Source organism: Salmo trutta, unplaced genomic scaffold, assembly GCF_901001165.1.
Source record: "Salmo trutta unplaced genomic scaffold, fSalTru1.1, whole genome shotgun sequence".
In the NCBI taxonomy this organism is placed as follows: Eukaryota; Metazoa; Chordata; class Actinopteri; order Salmoniformes; family Salmonidae; genus Salmo; species Salmo trutta.
The window spans coordinates 315,596-332,853 of NW_021822687.1; the positions used below are offsets into that span (position 1 = coordinate 315,596).

Here is a 17,258-nt window from a genome sequence, read left to right on the forward strand (position 1 = left end):
GATACCATCAGACCTGACCACAGACAGGAGGAGAGACTTTACAGAGTACTGTATATATCATAGATACCATCAGACCTGACCACAGACAGGAGGAGATACTTTACAGAGTACTGTATATATCATAGATACCATCAGACCTGACCACAGACAGGAGGAGAGACTTTACAGAGTACTGTATATATCATAGATACCATCAGACCTGACCACAGACAGGAGGAGAGACTTTACAGAGTACTGTATATATCATAGATACCATCAGACCTGACCACAGACAGGAGGAGAGACTTTACAGAGTACTGCATATATCATAGATACCATCAGACCTGACCACAGACAGGAGGAGAGACTTTACAGAGTACTGTATATATCATAGATACCATCAGACCTGACCACAGACAGGAGGAGGGACTTTACAGAGTACTGTATATATCATAGATACCATCAGACCTGACCACAGACAGGAGGAGAGACTTTACAGAGTACTGTATATATCATAGATACCATCAGACCTGACCACAGACAGGAGGAGAGACTTTACAGAGTACTGTATATATCATAGATACCAACAGACCTGACCACAGACAGGAGGAGAGACTTTACAGAGTACTGTATATATTATAGATACCATCAGACCTGACCACAGACAGGAGGAGAGACTTTACAGAGTACTGTATATATCATAGATACCATCAGACCTGACCACAGACAGGAGGAGATACTTTACAGAGTACTGTATATATCATAGATACCATCAGACCTGACCACAGACAGGAGGAGAGACTTTACAGAGTACTGTATATATCATAGATACCATCAGACCTGACCACAGACAGGAGGAGAGACTTTACAGAGTACTGTATATATCATAGATACCAACAGACCTGACCACAGACAGGAGGAGAGACTTTACAGAGTACTGTATATATCATAGATACCAACAGACCTGACCACAGACAGGAGGAGAGACTTTACAGAGTACTGTATATATCATAGATACCATCAGACCTGACCACAGACAGGAGGAGAGACTTTACAGAGTACTGTATATATCATAGATACCATCAGACCTGACCACAGACAGGAGGAGAGACTTTACAGAGTACTGTATATATCATAGATACCATCAGACCTGACCACAGACAGGAGGAGAGACTTTACAGAGTACTGTATATATCATAGATACCATCAGACCTGACCACAGACAGGAGGAGGGACTTTACAGAGTACTGTATATATCATAGATACCATCAGACCTGACCACAGACAGGAGGAGAGACTTTACAGAGTACTGTATATATCATAGATACCATCAGACCTGACCACAGACAGGAGGAGAGACTTTACAGAGTACTGTATATATCATAGATACCAACAGACCTGACCACGGACAGGAGGAGAGACTTTACAGAGTACTGTATATATTATAGATACCATCAGACCTGACCACAGACAGGAGGAGAGACTTTACAGAGTACTGTATATATCATAGATACCATCAGACCTGACCACAGACAGGAGGAGATATTTTACAGAGTACTGTATATATCATAGATACCATCAGACCTGACCACAGACAGGAGGAGAGACTTTACAGAGTACTGTATATATCATAGATACCATCAGACCTGACCACAGACAGGAGGAGAGACTTTACAGAGTACTGTATATGTCATAGATACCAACAGACCTGACCACAGACAGGAGGAGAGACTTTACAGAGTACTGTATATATCATAGATACCAACAGACCTGACCACAGACAGGAGGAGAGACTTTACAGAGTACTGTATATATCATAGATACCATCAGACCTGACCACAGACAGGAGGAGAGACTTTACAGAGTACTGTATATATCATAGATACCATCAGACCTGACCACAGACAGGAGGAGATACTTTACAGAGTACTGTATATATCATAGATACCATCAGACCTGACCACAGACAGGAGGAGAGACTTTACAGAGTACTGTATATATCATAGATACCATCAGACCTGACCACAGACAGGAGGAGAGACTTTACAGAGTACTGTATATATCATAGATACCATCAGACCTGACCACAGACAGGAGGAGAGACTTTACAGAGTACTGCATATATCATAGATACCATCAGACCTGACCACAGACAGGAGGAGAGACTTTACAGAGTACTGTATATATCATAGATACCATCAGACCTGACCACAGACAGGAGGAGGGACTTTACAGAGTACTGTATATATCATAGATACCATCAGACCTGACCACAGACAGGAGGAGAGACTTTACAGAGTACTGTATATATCATAGATACCATCAGACCTGACCACAGACAGGAGGAGAGACTTTACAGAGTACTGTATATATCATAGATACCAACAGACCTGACCACAGACAGGAGGAGAGACTTTACAGAGTACTGTATATATTATAGATACCATCAGACCTGACCACAGACAGGAGGAGAGACTTTACAGAGTACTGTATATATCATAGATACCATCAGACCTGACCACAGACAGGAGGAGATACTTTACAGAGTACTGTATATATCATAGATACAATCAGACCTGACCACAGACAGGAGGAGAGACTTTACAGAGTACTGTATATATCATAGATACCATCAGACCTGACCACAGACAGGAGGAGAGACTTTACAGAGTACTGTATATATCATAGATACCAACAGACCTGACCACAGACAGGAGGAGAGACTTTACAGAGTACTGTATATATCATAGATACCAACAGACCTGACCACAGACAGGAGGAGAGACTTTACAGAGTACTGTATATATCATAGATACCATCAGACCTGACCACAGACAGGAGGAGAGACTTTACAGAGTACTGTATATATCATAGATACCATCAGACCTGACCACAGACAGGAGGAGATACTTTACAGAGTACTGTATATATCATAGATACCATCAGACCTGACCACAGACAGGAGGAGAGACTTTACAGAGTACTGTATATATCATAGATACCATCAGACCTGACCACAGACAGGAGGAGAGACTTTACAGAGTACTGTATATATCATAGATACCATCAGACCTGACCACAGACAGGAGGAGATACTTTACAGAGTACTGTATATATCATAGATACCATCAGACCTGACCACAGACAGGAGGACAGACGTTATCAGGGTTAAAATCTTCCAGGTTTTCCAGTAATGACCAGAATAACTGATCCCATTGCTTTACATTCTACAGATATCATACTGATAGATAGTTACCAGGATCATCTGGTGGGTTGGTTTGTAGATTGGTAGATAGGTCAGTCAATAAGTTCGACAGACAAGCAGACAGACACACAATAAAGGTGTGATGAAGGAAGAGACTATGAGAAAGATAGTGATCAGAGTTACCATAGCAACGGAGGCCATGGTGTCAGCAGCAGCTCTCCACAAAACCTTAAATGTTGCATCACTTCCTGTGGGCCTCTTTGAGACTCACATCTACATGGCCTCAAATGCTTCCTGGGACAGATAACATTAGCTGAAAGAGAGAGAGAGGACAGCATTACTGTTTTTCATTAGTTGTAATGTCTAAGATGAGAGATTCATCATACCTGCTCGTGATAGAGGAAGACCACTGATATCTCTAGATGCCCGAAACATTGTAGAGAGGTAAGAGGATGTTGTGAGGTTTAGGAGGGTTGTGAAGGTGTTTGTTGGGGATGTTGTAGAGAGGTTTGGGAGGGTTGTGAATGTGTTTGGGAATGTTGTAGAGAGGTTTGGGAGGGTTGTGGAGGTGTTTGGGGATGTTGTAGAGTGGTTTGGGAGGGTTGTGGAGGTGTATCTTCCTTGAGTTACATTCTTGCTCCTCTTAGTTTCAACCAGAATGTCTTTACCAGAACATGTCCCCTTGCAGAAGTATTTGTTGTTGTTCCCTGCCAATGTGAATGTGCAGCCCACAGTGACTTGTCCTCCTACCACTTCCTCCACATTAATGACAGCTGACACCACAACACACAGAGCTGTCAAACAGAAACACAGGGTACAGTCACAACTGTTGACCTGTGAGATATACTTTAACCCTGCTCAAATCTAACATTAACCCTGCTCAAATCTAACGTGAACCCTGCACAAATCTAACTTTAACACTGCATAAATCTTACTTTAGCCCTGCATACATCTTCCTTTAACCCTGCATACATCTTACTTTAGCCCTGCATACATCTTACTTTAGCCCTGCATACATCTTCCCTTAACCCTGCATACATCTTACTTTAGCCCTGCATACATCTTACTTTAGCCCTGCATACAGCTTACTTTAGCCCTGCATACATCTTCCCTTAACCCGGCATACATCTTACTTTAGCCCTGCATACATCTTCATTTAGCCCTGCATACATCTTCCTTTAACCCTGCATACATCTTACTTTAGCCTTGCCAATCTTAATTTCGCCCTGCATACATCTTCCCTTAACCCTGCATACATCTTACTTTAGCCCTGCATACATCTTACTTTAACCCTGCATACATCTTACTTTAGCCCTGCATACCCTACAGACCTCACCTGAGAGGAGACAGCAGGAGACAACATGGAGTATCTTTATTCTGGACAGTTACTCCTCAGTTGCTTTACTGTTAAAGTTACTTTACTACCACAGTTACTATACTGTTAAAGTTACTTTACTATCACAGTTACTATACTGGTAGTTACTTTACAACCACAGTTACTATACCCTTAAAATTACTTTACTATACTGTTAAAGTAACTTTATTATCACAGTTACTATACTGTTAAAGTTACTTTACTACCTCAGTTACTATACTGTTAAAGTTACTTTACTATCACAGTTACTATATTGTTAAAGTTACTTTACTATCACAGTTACTATACTGTTAAAGTTACTTTACTACCACAGTTACTATACTGTTAAAGTTACTTTACTATCACAGTTACTATACTGTTAAAGTTACTTTACTACCACAGATACTATACTGTTAAAGTTACGTTACTAACACAGTTACTATACCGTTTAAGTAACTTTATTATCACAGTTACTATACTGTTAAAGTGACTTTACTACCACAGTTACAATACTGTTAAAGTTACTTTACTATCAGAGTTGCTATACTGTTAAAGTTACTTTACTATCACAGTTACTATACTGTTAAAGTTACTTTACTATACTACCAGCTAGCACAGGTCCACAACAGCTTGTCTGTCAGCTATTCATTTGACAGCAGGGTGTTTCTGAAATGCTTTGTCTTCCTTAACTGTAAGCTCCTCCCCCTCTGACACGCCACTCCTCTCTATCTGTCTCTCTCTGTCTTTCAATTCAATTCTATTCAAATTGCTTTATTGGCATAGGAAGCATATTTTTACATTGCCAAAGCAAGTGAAGTAGATAATAAACAAAAGTGAAATCAACATAATAAAACTAATGTCAAAGACATTGAGATAGTGATGGTGGTGGTAGGAGAAGAGGGTGAACATTAGCTGAAACATCCTCATTTCTCTGTAGTGACCTCAGTGTCTCCAGGTCTATATGTGCTGCTGAGTGAAACTGGTTCAATCAGGCCGGAGGTTAGACTTCTAAACCACCAGACAACTCGGCTTCCTGTAGGTGACTAAGTCTTAAAACTGTCAACTTCTCTGTTCTAAAGTTACCATGTTTATTTCAGGAGGAACACAATGTTGAGATGATGACAATATAGTTAAAGTAAACATCAATATGTTTTATAACTTTTTCTGACATTTAATTGATCCAAATACTGTCTTTGTAAATGATCAACTCAACAGATGAGTTTCTGAACAGTAAATCCCGTGTGGCCCAGTTGGTAGAGCATGGTGTTTGCAACGCCAGGGTTGTGGGTTTGATTCCCACAGGGGACCAGTACAGAAAAAAAATGTATGTTGCTCTGGATGAGAGCGTCTGGTAAATGACTAAAATGTAAATGAACAGAAGAAACATCCCTCCTCTACAACCCAACTCCCCTTAATGAATGATGTCATCACATAACAGACAAGCTACTGAGATCTCAGTAAACCAATAGAACGACCTCCACATTGCCCCCTACAGAATGTTATCAGTACTGATGAATAAATCTACTATAATCTCCACCACCAGTCTCTCTCTCTATTGAGCCTGGGGACGAGGTTACAGTTATTCTAATGAACTATATGTTTTAACTCAGTCAATTCAGGAAGTGAAGTGAAATTCTATTCACGGATTGAATGTATTCATGTATTTAAATGGAATTTAATTAAATTGGACCCCAGCTCTGGTAACAAGAACACTGTGTCACAACCAGACCATCAGACAACCTCTTCTCTTCAGACTACAGAATATAGAATTACATATTAGAACTTAATTACATGATAGACTTGAATTAGTGTTACAGAGTCTATTCAGAGTCAGTAGCTGTGACATCGTCGAGGCTCTGGTAGACAGCCAATGCTTTTTGGTCCAGCGCCTGATAGGCTGACTGGTAGAGGGTGGGGTCATGAGCAATGCATTCTGGGTCAGTGTTGGACACGGGCTGAGAGTCCACTGCATTCTGGGTAGAAGTTCAACTTTCTTCATCCTCACCATCCTCCTCATCATCAACATGTTAGACAGCGAGGAGAATCATTCGGTAAAGAAAGACGCGCACACAAGCTCTCTCTCTCTCTCTCTCTCTCTCTCTCTCTCTCTCTCTCTCTCTCTCTCTCTCTCTCTCTCTAGCTTTCTCTCTCTCTCTCTCTCTCTCTCTCTCTCTTTCTCTCTCTCTCTCTCTCTCTCTCTCTCTCTCTCTCTCTCTCTCTCTCTCTCGTTCTCTCTCTCTCTCTCTCTCTCTCTCTCTCTCTCTCTCTCTCCTCTCTCTCTCTCTCTCTCTCTCTCTCGTTGGAGTGCATGCTGGGAGTGAGTCGTGAAGCAGGAGTGATTGTGAGAGCGACTGGAATTATCTTCACCCTATTGGGTTTTGGTGTGTATATATATATGTTGATTAGTTTAGTTGTTTTAAGGGTATCTTGTCTAAATATCACTAAGCACGTATAGGGGTGGTGGGATCGTTGAGGTTGGTTTTCGCGAGGGCACAACCAGCGGGTGGGGCTGGTTGCAATGGCCACTCGCGGAAGTTTGGAGTTTGAAAAACTTAGTCGGCGACATGGAGTAAAGATTCCTGCTGCGGCCGGGTGTTCAGTGGAAGAATGTAGTTTGGCAGTGGGTGTTATCATTGGGTATGATAGTATCAAATCAGCTTCAAGGATGAATAGCGCTGTAGTGATATTCTTAGATTCCATTGAAAAGGTGAATACGATAGTTGAGAGTGGTGTTGTGTTGAGGGAAACACAGACACCGGTATTTCCGCTTATGAATCCGGCAAAGAAAGTTATACTTTCTAACGTGCCACCATTTGTTAGAGATGAAGTGTTGGAGCGAGAGTTATCTCGTCATGGTCAAATTGTATCAACAATAAAGAAGGTTCTTTTTGGATGCAAATCTCCGTTGCTGAAGCATGTCGTGTCGCATAGGAGACAAGTGCATATGATTTTAAAAAAGGACACTGATGAACTGAATTTAGCATTCAGTTTTAAGATTGATGGATTTGATTATGTCTTTTACGCTTCTACTGAATCGATGAAATGCTTTGGCTGTGGAAGAGAGGGGCATTTGGTGCGTAATTGTCCCGAGAATGAGCACGCAGAGCCCGGTAGCAGCTCTAGTGCTGGTGCAGCTAACGCACCACCGCGAAGGGATGAACATGCTAAGGGTGCAGGGGAAGGGAGAAGGTGGGCAGATGTGGTAGGAAAAGTAGGAGAGGAAGGCAGTGTGGATACGGGGTCAATTGTTGTAGTTCAGAACAAAGAGGGAGGGGAAACAGTCGGTGAGATTGCGACTGCCGTCGCTGAGGTGGTGCTGGAAAACGAAATTGGAGGTCAAGAGGAGATTGAAATAATGGGAAAGGAAGCAGCTGTTTTCAAAATACCGAGGAGTAAGAGGAAAAATGTAAGGGGTGGGGAAGGGTCTAATTCCAAGAGGAAGGTAGAGATGGATAATTCACTTGAAGATAAACAGGTTGTAGAGATGGTGGAGTTTTCTTCTGGGGAGGATAGCGAGAGTGAGTCATCTGATGCGTCACAACAAAATAGTGAGATAAATGGGGAGGAAGGGAGGTATGGGATTGGGAAGGTACGTCAATTTCTGAAGTTGACAAAAGGGAAGAAATATATGCAGGATTATAATATAACAGATTTTTTCCCTGAAAGTGAATTGTTTATTGAATCAGCAAAGTTTCTGATGTCAAAAATAACAGGGGGAGGTTTGACAAGCCCTGAAATTGCTAGACTCAAGAAAGTGGTAACGAGAGTGATAAGTGATGTAAATTCTAAAGGAAATGAAAGAGTTCAGTCGCAGTTTTAACTCTGTAAAGAGATGTGGTTTCTGGGTCTTCCTCTGTATTTTTTTCTTCAACCATGAGCAGTTTTAAGATTTCTTCTTTAAATGTAAATGGGGCAAGAGACGTTAAAAAAAGAGCCATAGTGTATGAGTTAATTAGGGGAAAGGGAAGTGACATCATTTTTCTACAAGAAACGCATAGTAATTTGGAAAATGAAGTTATGTGGAAACAGGAGTGGGGGGGGACAGTGGTGTGTAGTCATAAAAACACAAAAAGTGGGGGTGTGGCCATATTGTTCTCAAAAGGGTTTTTGCCTTTGTCATATGAGGTTGAAGAGGTAGTTGAGGGGAGGTTACTAAAAGTTAGAGTAAGGTATGAAAACATCACTATGTGTCTGATAAATGTATATGCCCCAGTGGTGGCAGTTGAGAGGGTATGCTTTTTAGAGACATTATCAAATACCATTGAGAAATGTAACAAGGAAGATTATCTATTTATTGCTGGGGATTTTAACTGCACAGTCAGTGATTTAGATAGAAACCACAAAGAACCTCATATAGCCTCAAGGACTTTTTTAAAACGTCTCATTGTAACAAATGAACTGTGTGACATTTGGCGGAGTCAACATGGAGGCACAAGGCAGTATACCTGGGTGCATGTGAGGGAGAACACCATCTCTATGGCCAGGTTAGATAGGTTTTATTGTTTTGAGCATCAATCTCAGGTCTGTAAATCAAGTGTGATAACCCCAGTGGGATTTTCTGATCATTGTTTAATAACAGAGGTGGTGTTCATTAACGATGTAAAACCCAAAAGCGCATACTGGCATTTTAACATAACTTTATTGAGTGATGCTCACTTCAGGAAATGTTTTAGTTTTTTCTGGGAGAGGTGGAGGTCTCAAAAGGCCAGTTTTGTATCCCTTCAACAGTGGTGGGATATAGGGAAAATCCACATTCAACAATTCTGTAAGCAATACACGAGGAATGTCACCAAGGATATCACCAGATCAATGAAAGCCCTAGAGACTGAAATAGTGGAACTCATGACGTTGGTTGAGACCACAGGAGATCGAGGCCACACTCAGGCCCTCAAGAGGAAAAAAGCTGCATTGGCAGACCTGCTGGGTATCAGAGCACAGGGGGCATTGGTGAGAAGTAAGTTTCAGGGAATCTCTGAAATGGATGCCTCATCCAAATTTTTCTTTGGTTTAGAGAAAAAGAATGGACAAAGAAAAATTATTCATTGTCTCAAATCAGCTGTTGGACAAGAGCTCACTAGACCTAGTGAAATTAGAAAGAGGGCAGTAGAGTTCTATGCTGAGCTCTACAAGTGTGAGTACAAAGAGGATAAAACAGTGACACAGCAGTTCTTCGATGGGCTCCCACAGGTGGCTGCAGAAGCTCAGGTTGAGCTTGAGCAACCATTGTCTTTGCAGGAGTTATACACTGCATTAAAAGGCATGGAAAATGGAAGGGCACCAGGCATTGATGGGCTTCCCGTTGACTTTTTTAAGTCTTTTTGGGCTATGTTGGGAGAGGATTGGCTAGCAGTAGTTAATGATAGTTTAACCGGAGGGTTACTACCAATAAGCTGCAGAAGGGCTGTCCTCACCCTACTGCCCAAAAAGGGTGACCCTAGGGAGGTGAAGAACTGGAGGCCGGTGGCTTTATTGTGCACTGATTATAAGATCCTGTCAAAAGCTTTGTCCAACAGGTTGAGGGAGGTGATGGGGCAAATCATACATACGGACCAGTCCTACTGTGTTCCTGGCAGGCAGATAGGAGATAACATTTCTCTGATTCGTGATTTTTTGGACGTCTCTAGGGCTATTGGGTTGGATGCTGGTCTAATTTCAATTGATCAGGAAAAGGCATTTGACCGAGTTGAACATCAATATTTATGGCACACTTTGGAGGCGTTTGGGTTCAGCTCTGGTTTTATTGCCATGATAGAGGTGATATATGGTGACATTGAAAGTGTATTGAAAGTTAACGGTGGTTTGAGTGCTCCTTTTAAAGTGTGTAGGGGTATTAGGCAGGGATGTTCTTTGTCGGGAATGTTATATGCCATTGCTATAGAGCCACTACTAAATAGCATAAGAAGTCACATTGAAGGGGTGTACCTTTCAAGGGACATTCCTCCTATTCGTCTCTCAGCCTATGCTGATGATGTAGTTGTTTTAGTGAAAAATCAAGCGGAGGTGGATAGTTTGAGTCTAATGGTTGATCGTTTTAGGGGAATATCCTCTGCAAAGGTAAATTGGGAAAAGAGTTGTGCTTTACAGATTGGAGAATGGGATGGAGGGATCATGGCTTTGCCAGGGGGGCTGGAATGGTGTAAGGGAGGTTTTAAGTATCTTGGAGTGTACCTAGGAGATGAGGGGACTATGGAAAAAAATTGGATTGGGGTGGTTGAAATGGTGGAAGGGAGGATAAGGAGATGGCGTTGGTTGCTATCTCGTATGTCATATAGAGGGCGCACTATTATAGTTAACAATGTGATTGCCTCTGCACTGTGGCATCGGTTGTCAGTTTTAGAACCACCATCTGGCCTTCTGGCTAAGATACAGGCAATAATTGTGGATTTCTTTTGGGATAAATATCACTGGGTTCCACAAAGTGTTTTGTATTTGTCAAAAGAGGAGGGGGGACAAGGTCTCGTACATCTTGCTAGTAGGGCTGCTGCTTTCCGGTTGCAGTTTATTCAAAGGTTGCTTTATGGACAGGAAAATGTGGTTTGGAGAGGGGTGGCAGGTCTTGTATTACAGCAGGTTGGAGGATTAGGTTTAAAGAAAGCTTTATTTTTGGTTGATAGTAGCCAGATTTCCAGGGAGGGAATACCTCCGTTTTACAGAGGCCTTCTTAGGGTGTGGAGCATAATGAAGGTGTCCAGACGAACTTCAGCGGAGTCAGTGCATTGGCTGTTGGAGGAACCTCTGGTGTATGGGGCAAGACTGGATTGCACAACTGCAGATGTTCCACATTTTTCCAAGATTCTGGTGAAGGGCAAAATCATCACCTTAAAACAGTTAATGGCCGTGGCTGGGCCCGCCTTAATGGATGGTAGACGGGTGGCTGAACATTTGGGGGTGAGGTCGGAAAGGATTGTAGGACAAATGCTGGGAAGCTGCAGGAAGGCTCTGTCAGCAGAAGAGTGGGGTATGCTTCATAGCCACAAGAAGGAACAAGATGAAGACGTCTCATTTCCAAGACTAGGGATTACACCAAATATCCCAGAGTCAGAAAGAAAGGCGATATTACTGGATTTGAGAGGGTTGGAAGAGGTGGGTTTGGATGAGGTGAATGGGAAAGAATTATATAGGGGGTGTGTCAAGGTGTTGAATAAAGATAAATTGAAAAATAGAAAAGACACTCCATGGAGGGTAAAATTGGGCATTGATGACAAGGTAAAGCCAGCATGGAGAGCACTGTACAAGCCACCGTTACAAAAGGGTACTGGTGATATGCAATGGAGGGTTTTGCATGGCATCATTGCAGTTAATGCTTTTGTATCTGTTATTAACTCAGATGTTGGAGATGGATGTCCTTTTTGTAATATAAGAGAAACCATTTTTCACTGTTTTGTGGAGTGTGAGAGGATTAAACCTCTCTTGGAAATGCTGGAGTCTTTGTTTAAAGCTGTAGGGGAGATTTTCAATAACACTGTTTTTATTTTGGGGTTTCAATATAGAAAGCAACAGAAAAGAAAATGTCAACTGTTAAATTTTATTTTGGGACAAGCTAAGATGTCCATTTTTTTGAGTAGGAAACATAAGATAGAAACGGGATATGGGCAGGATGTAAGATGTGTTTTTAAAGGATTAGTGAAAATAAGAATAAAAGTAGATTTTGAGTTCTTCTCAGCTGTAAAAGATCTCCCATTGTTTGAGGAGAAGTGGGCATACGAAGGAGCGCTTTGTTATGTAGAGGAGGGGAAATTATTTTTTGTTGATGAAATAAGCTGAATGTATATGTTTGTTAGCATTTTTTTATTTTCTTTTATTTTTACATTTTTTGTTATTTTAGTGTTTTGTATTTTTTTCTTTTATTTTAAGAATTACATTTGGTGTTTCATTTCTGAAAAGGCAGTGTGTCATTATTGATGTTAATACTTGAGTATAAAATAAAGGTTTTATAAAAACTCAAAACTCTCTCTCTCTCTCTCTCTCTCTCTCTCTCTCTCTCTCTCTCTCTCTCTCTCACCTCTCCAGTGCTTCCTGCATCAGGCCTGTTAGAGATTGAACCTTTGGATAACACAACATATATTATAACTCTGTGTGTGTGTGTGTGTGTGCATGTTTGTGCGTGCATATGTGTGTGTGTGAGCTTGCATGTGTGAACGTGATGTGGGTATGTGTGCGTGAGTGGACGTGTGTGATATTGATGATATCTCACCTAGAGCCTTGTTGCTGATCCAGCACCTGTAGAATATGAGGGGGATGACAGCAAACACCAACACAGCCACACTCACACACACAATGATCACCACTGAGGTACCTGGACTACAGCGAGGTATGAAATCACGCGTTTAAGTCACCTTTAAGTAAAAACTCTATTTAATAAAATAAATAGAGATGAATTAATCGTAACATGTAGGATTAATTGAAATCTTCAGAACAAACATTCTGGATAATATAGAGAACCATTAAATATTTATTGATCAACACTGATATGCCCCAACATGAATCATACACATTGAAGAGACCAGAGCAGACCTCTGAGTATAACACTTTGATATGCCCCAACATGAATCATACAGATTGAACAGACCAAGAGCAGACCTCTCCTCCAGGGACCTGACGGGAAGCCACCTGTAAACTTCTGAATATAACAATGGAAGGGAAGGATTTTATAACAATGTCAGCAGAAGACAGGGCATTGATGACAAGCATGAGCTTTCAGTTAAAAACCTGGGTTTCTAGAGGGGTTCGAGGCCCTAAAACCATCAAGGAATTACAGCAATAAAATGATGAAATAGGAGCCTAAAATAAGATATTGAAATGACTGTGGACTCCCTGACCTCCACTACAGAGAGGCTACGGTATGATCATAAAACAATGAAAGTGGAAACACAACGAAGGTTGGTTACCAACGAAAAAGGCTGGTCACCACTAATCTTACTCCTGTTACAGTACCTTCACAAAACACTACACTACTCCTGTTACAGTACCTTCACTACACCCTACACTACTCCTGTTACAGTACCTTCACTACACCCTACTCCTGTCACTGTACCTTCACTACACCCTACACTACTCCTGTTACAGTACCTTCACTACACCCTACACAACTCCTGTTACAGTACCTTCACTACACCCTACACTACTCCTGTTACAGTACCTTCACTACACCCTACACTACTCCTGTTACAGTAACTTCACTACACCCTACAATACTCCTGTTACAGTACCTTCACTACACCCTACACAACTCCTGTTACAGTACCTTCACTACACTACTCCTGTTACAGTACCTTCACTACACAACTCCTGTTACAGTACTTTCACTACACCCTACACTACTCCTGTTACAGTACCTTCACTACACTACTCCTGTTACAGTACTTTCACTACACCCTACACTACTAATTTTACAGTCCCTTCACTACATCCTACACTACTCCTGTTCGAGTACCTTCACTACACCCTACACTACTCCTGTTACAGTACCTTCACTACACCCTACACTACTCATGTTACAGAACCTTCACTACACCCTACACTACTCCTGTCACAGTACCTTCACTACACCCTACACTACTCCTGTTACATTACCTTCACTACACCCTACACTTCTCCTGTCACAGTACCTTCACTACACCCTACACTACTCCTGTTACAGTACCTTCACTACACCCTACACTACTCCTGTTACAGTATCTTCACTACATCCTACACTACTCCTGTCACAGTACCTTCACTACATCCTACACTACTCCTGTTCGAGTACCTTCACTACACCCTACACTACTCCTGTTACAGTACCTTCACTACACCCTACACTACTCCTGTCACAGTACCTTCACTACACCCTACACTACTCCTGTTAGAGTACTTCACTACACCCTACACTACTCCTGTTACAGTACCTTCACGACACCCTACACTACTCCTGTCACAGTACCTTCACTACACCCTACACTACTCCTGTTACAGTACCTTCACTACACCCTACACTACTCCTGTTACAGTACCTTCACTACACCCCACACTACTCCTGTTATAGTACCTTCACTACGCCCTACACTACTCCTGTTACAGTACTTTCACTACACCGTACACTACTCCTGGTACAGTACCTTCACTACACTCTACACTACTCCTGTTACAGTACCTTCACTACACCCTACACTACTCCTGTTACAGTACCTTCACTACACCCTACACTACTCCTGTCACAGTACCTTCACTACACCCTACACTACTCCTGTCACAGTACCTTCACTACACCCTACACTACTCCTGTTAGAGTACTTCACTACACCCTACACTACTCCTGTTACAGTACCTTCACTACACCCTACACTACTCCTGTCACAGTACCTTCACTACACCCTACACTACTCCTGTTACAGTACCTTCACTACAGCCTACACTACTCCTGTTACAGTACCTTCACTACACCCTACACTACTCCTGTTATAGTACCTTCATTACGCCCTACACTACTCCTGTTACAGTACTTTCACTACACCGTACACTACTCCTGGTACAGTACCTTCACTACACACTACACTACTCCTGTTACAGTACCTTCACTACACCCTACCCTACTCCTGTCACAGTACCTTCACTACACCCTACACTACTCCTGTTACAGTACCTTCACTACACCCTACACTACTCCTGTTACAGTACCTTCACTACACCCTACACTACTCCTGTTACAGTACCTTCACTATACCCTACACTACTCCTGTTAGAGTACCTTCACTACACCCTAAACCACTCCTGTTACAGTACCTTCACAACACCCTACACTACTCCTGTTACAGTACCTTCACTACAGCCTACACTACTCCTGTTACAGTACCTTCACTACACCCTACACTACTCCTGTTACAGTACCTTCACTACACCCTACACAACTCCTGTTACAGTACTTTCACTACACCCTACACTACTCCTGTTACAGTACCTTCACTACACTACTCCTGTTACAGTACTTTCACTACACCCTACACTACTAATTTTACAGTCCCTTCACTACATCCTACACTACTCCTGTCACAGTACCTTCACTACATCCTACACTACTCCTGTTCGAGTACCTTCACTACACCCTACACTACTCCTGTTACAGTACTTTCACTACACCGTACACTACTCCTGGTACAGTACCTTCACTACACTCTACACTACTCCTGTTACAGTACCTTCACTACACCCTACACTACTCCTGTTACAGAAGCTTCACTACACCCCTACTCCTGTCACTGTACCTTCACTACACCCTACACTACTCCTGTTACAGTACCTTCACTACACCCTACACTACTCCTGTTAGAGTACCTTCACTACACCCTACTCCTGTTACAGTACCTTCACTACACCCTAAACCACTCCTGTTACAGTACCTTCACAACACCCTACACTACTCCTGTTACAGTACCTTCACTACAGCCTATGCTACTCCTGTTACAGTACCTTCACTACACCCTACACTACTCCTGTTACAGTACCTTCACTACACCCTACACTACTCCTGTTACAGTACCTTCACTACACCCTACACTACTCCTGTTACAGTACCTTCACTACACCCTACACTACTCATGTTACAGAACCTTCACTACACCCTACACTACTCCTGTTACAGTACCTTCACTACACCCTACACTACTCCTGTCACAGTACCTTCACTACACCCTACACTACTCCTGTTACATTACCTTCACTACACCCTACACTACTCCTGTTACATTACCTTCACTACACCCTACACTTCTCCTGTCACAGTACCTTCAATACACCCTACACTACTCCTGTTACAGTACCCCTAATACATCCTACACCTACTCCTGTTACGTACCTTCACTACATCCTACACTACTCCTGTCACAGTACCTTCACTACATCTCTACACTACTCCTGTTCGAGTACCTTCACTAACCCTACACTACTCCGTGTCCACAGTACCTTCACCACCCTACACTACTCCTGTCACAGTACCTTCACTACACCCTACACTACTCCTGTTAGAGTACTTCACTACACCCTACACTACTCCTGTTACAGTACCTTCACTACACCCTACACTACTCCTGTCACAGTACCTTCACTACACCCTACACTACTCCTGTTACAGTATCTTCACTACACCCTACACTACTCCTGTCACAGTACCTTCACTACACCGTACACTACTCCTGTTACAGTACCTTCACTACACTGTACACTACTCCTGTTACAGTACCTTCACTACACCCTACACTACTCCTGTCACAGTACCTTCACTACACCCTACACTACTCCTGTTACAGTACCTTCACTACACCCTACACTACTCCTGTTACAGAACCTTCACTACACCCTACACTACTCCTGTTACAGTACCTTCACTATACCCTTCACTACTCCTGTTAGAATACCTTCACTACACCCTAAACCACTCCTGTTACAGTACATTCACAACACCCTACACTACTTCTGTTACAGTACCTTCACTACACCCTACACAACTCCTGTTACAGTACTTTCACTACACCCTACACTACTCCTGTTACAGTACCTTCACTACACTACTCCTGTTACAGTACTTTCACTACGCCCTACACTACTAATTTTACAGTCCCTTCACTACACCCTAAACTACTCCTGATACAGTCCCTTCACTACACCCTACACTACTCCTGTTACAGTACTTTCACTACACCCTACACTACTCCTGTTAGAGTACTTCACTACACCCTACACTACTCC

At 42.3% G+C, this 17,258-nt stretch overlaps 1 long non-coding RNA gene across 1 annotated transcript; it reads right to left on the reverse strand.

Annotated features, from left to right (window-relative positions):
* Positions 1-13,481: 13,481 nt before the first annotated feature.
* On the reverse strand, positions 13,482-15,750 carry LOC115183309 (uncharacterized). Its single transcript, XR_003874025.1, has 3 exons — positions 15,503-15,750; positions 13,678-13,810; positions 13,482-13,542 (listed from the first exon to the last, which is right to left on the reverse strand). It is a non-coding gene; the product is annotated as an uncharacterized LOC115183309 (long non-coding RNA).
* Positions 15,751-17,258: the final 1,508 nt, after the last annotated feature.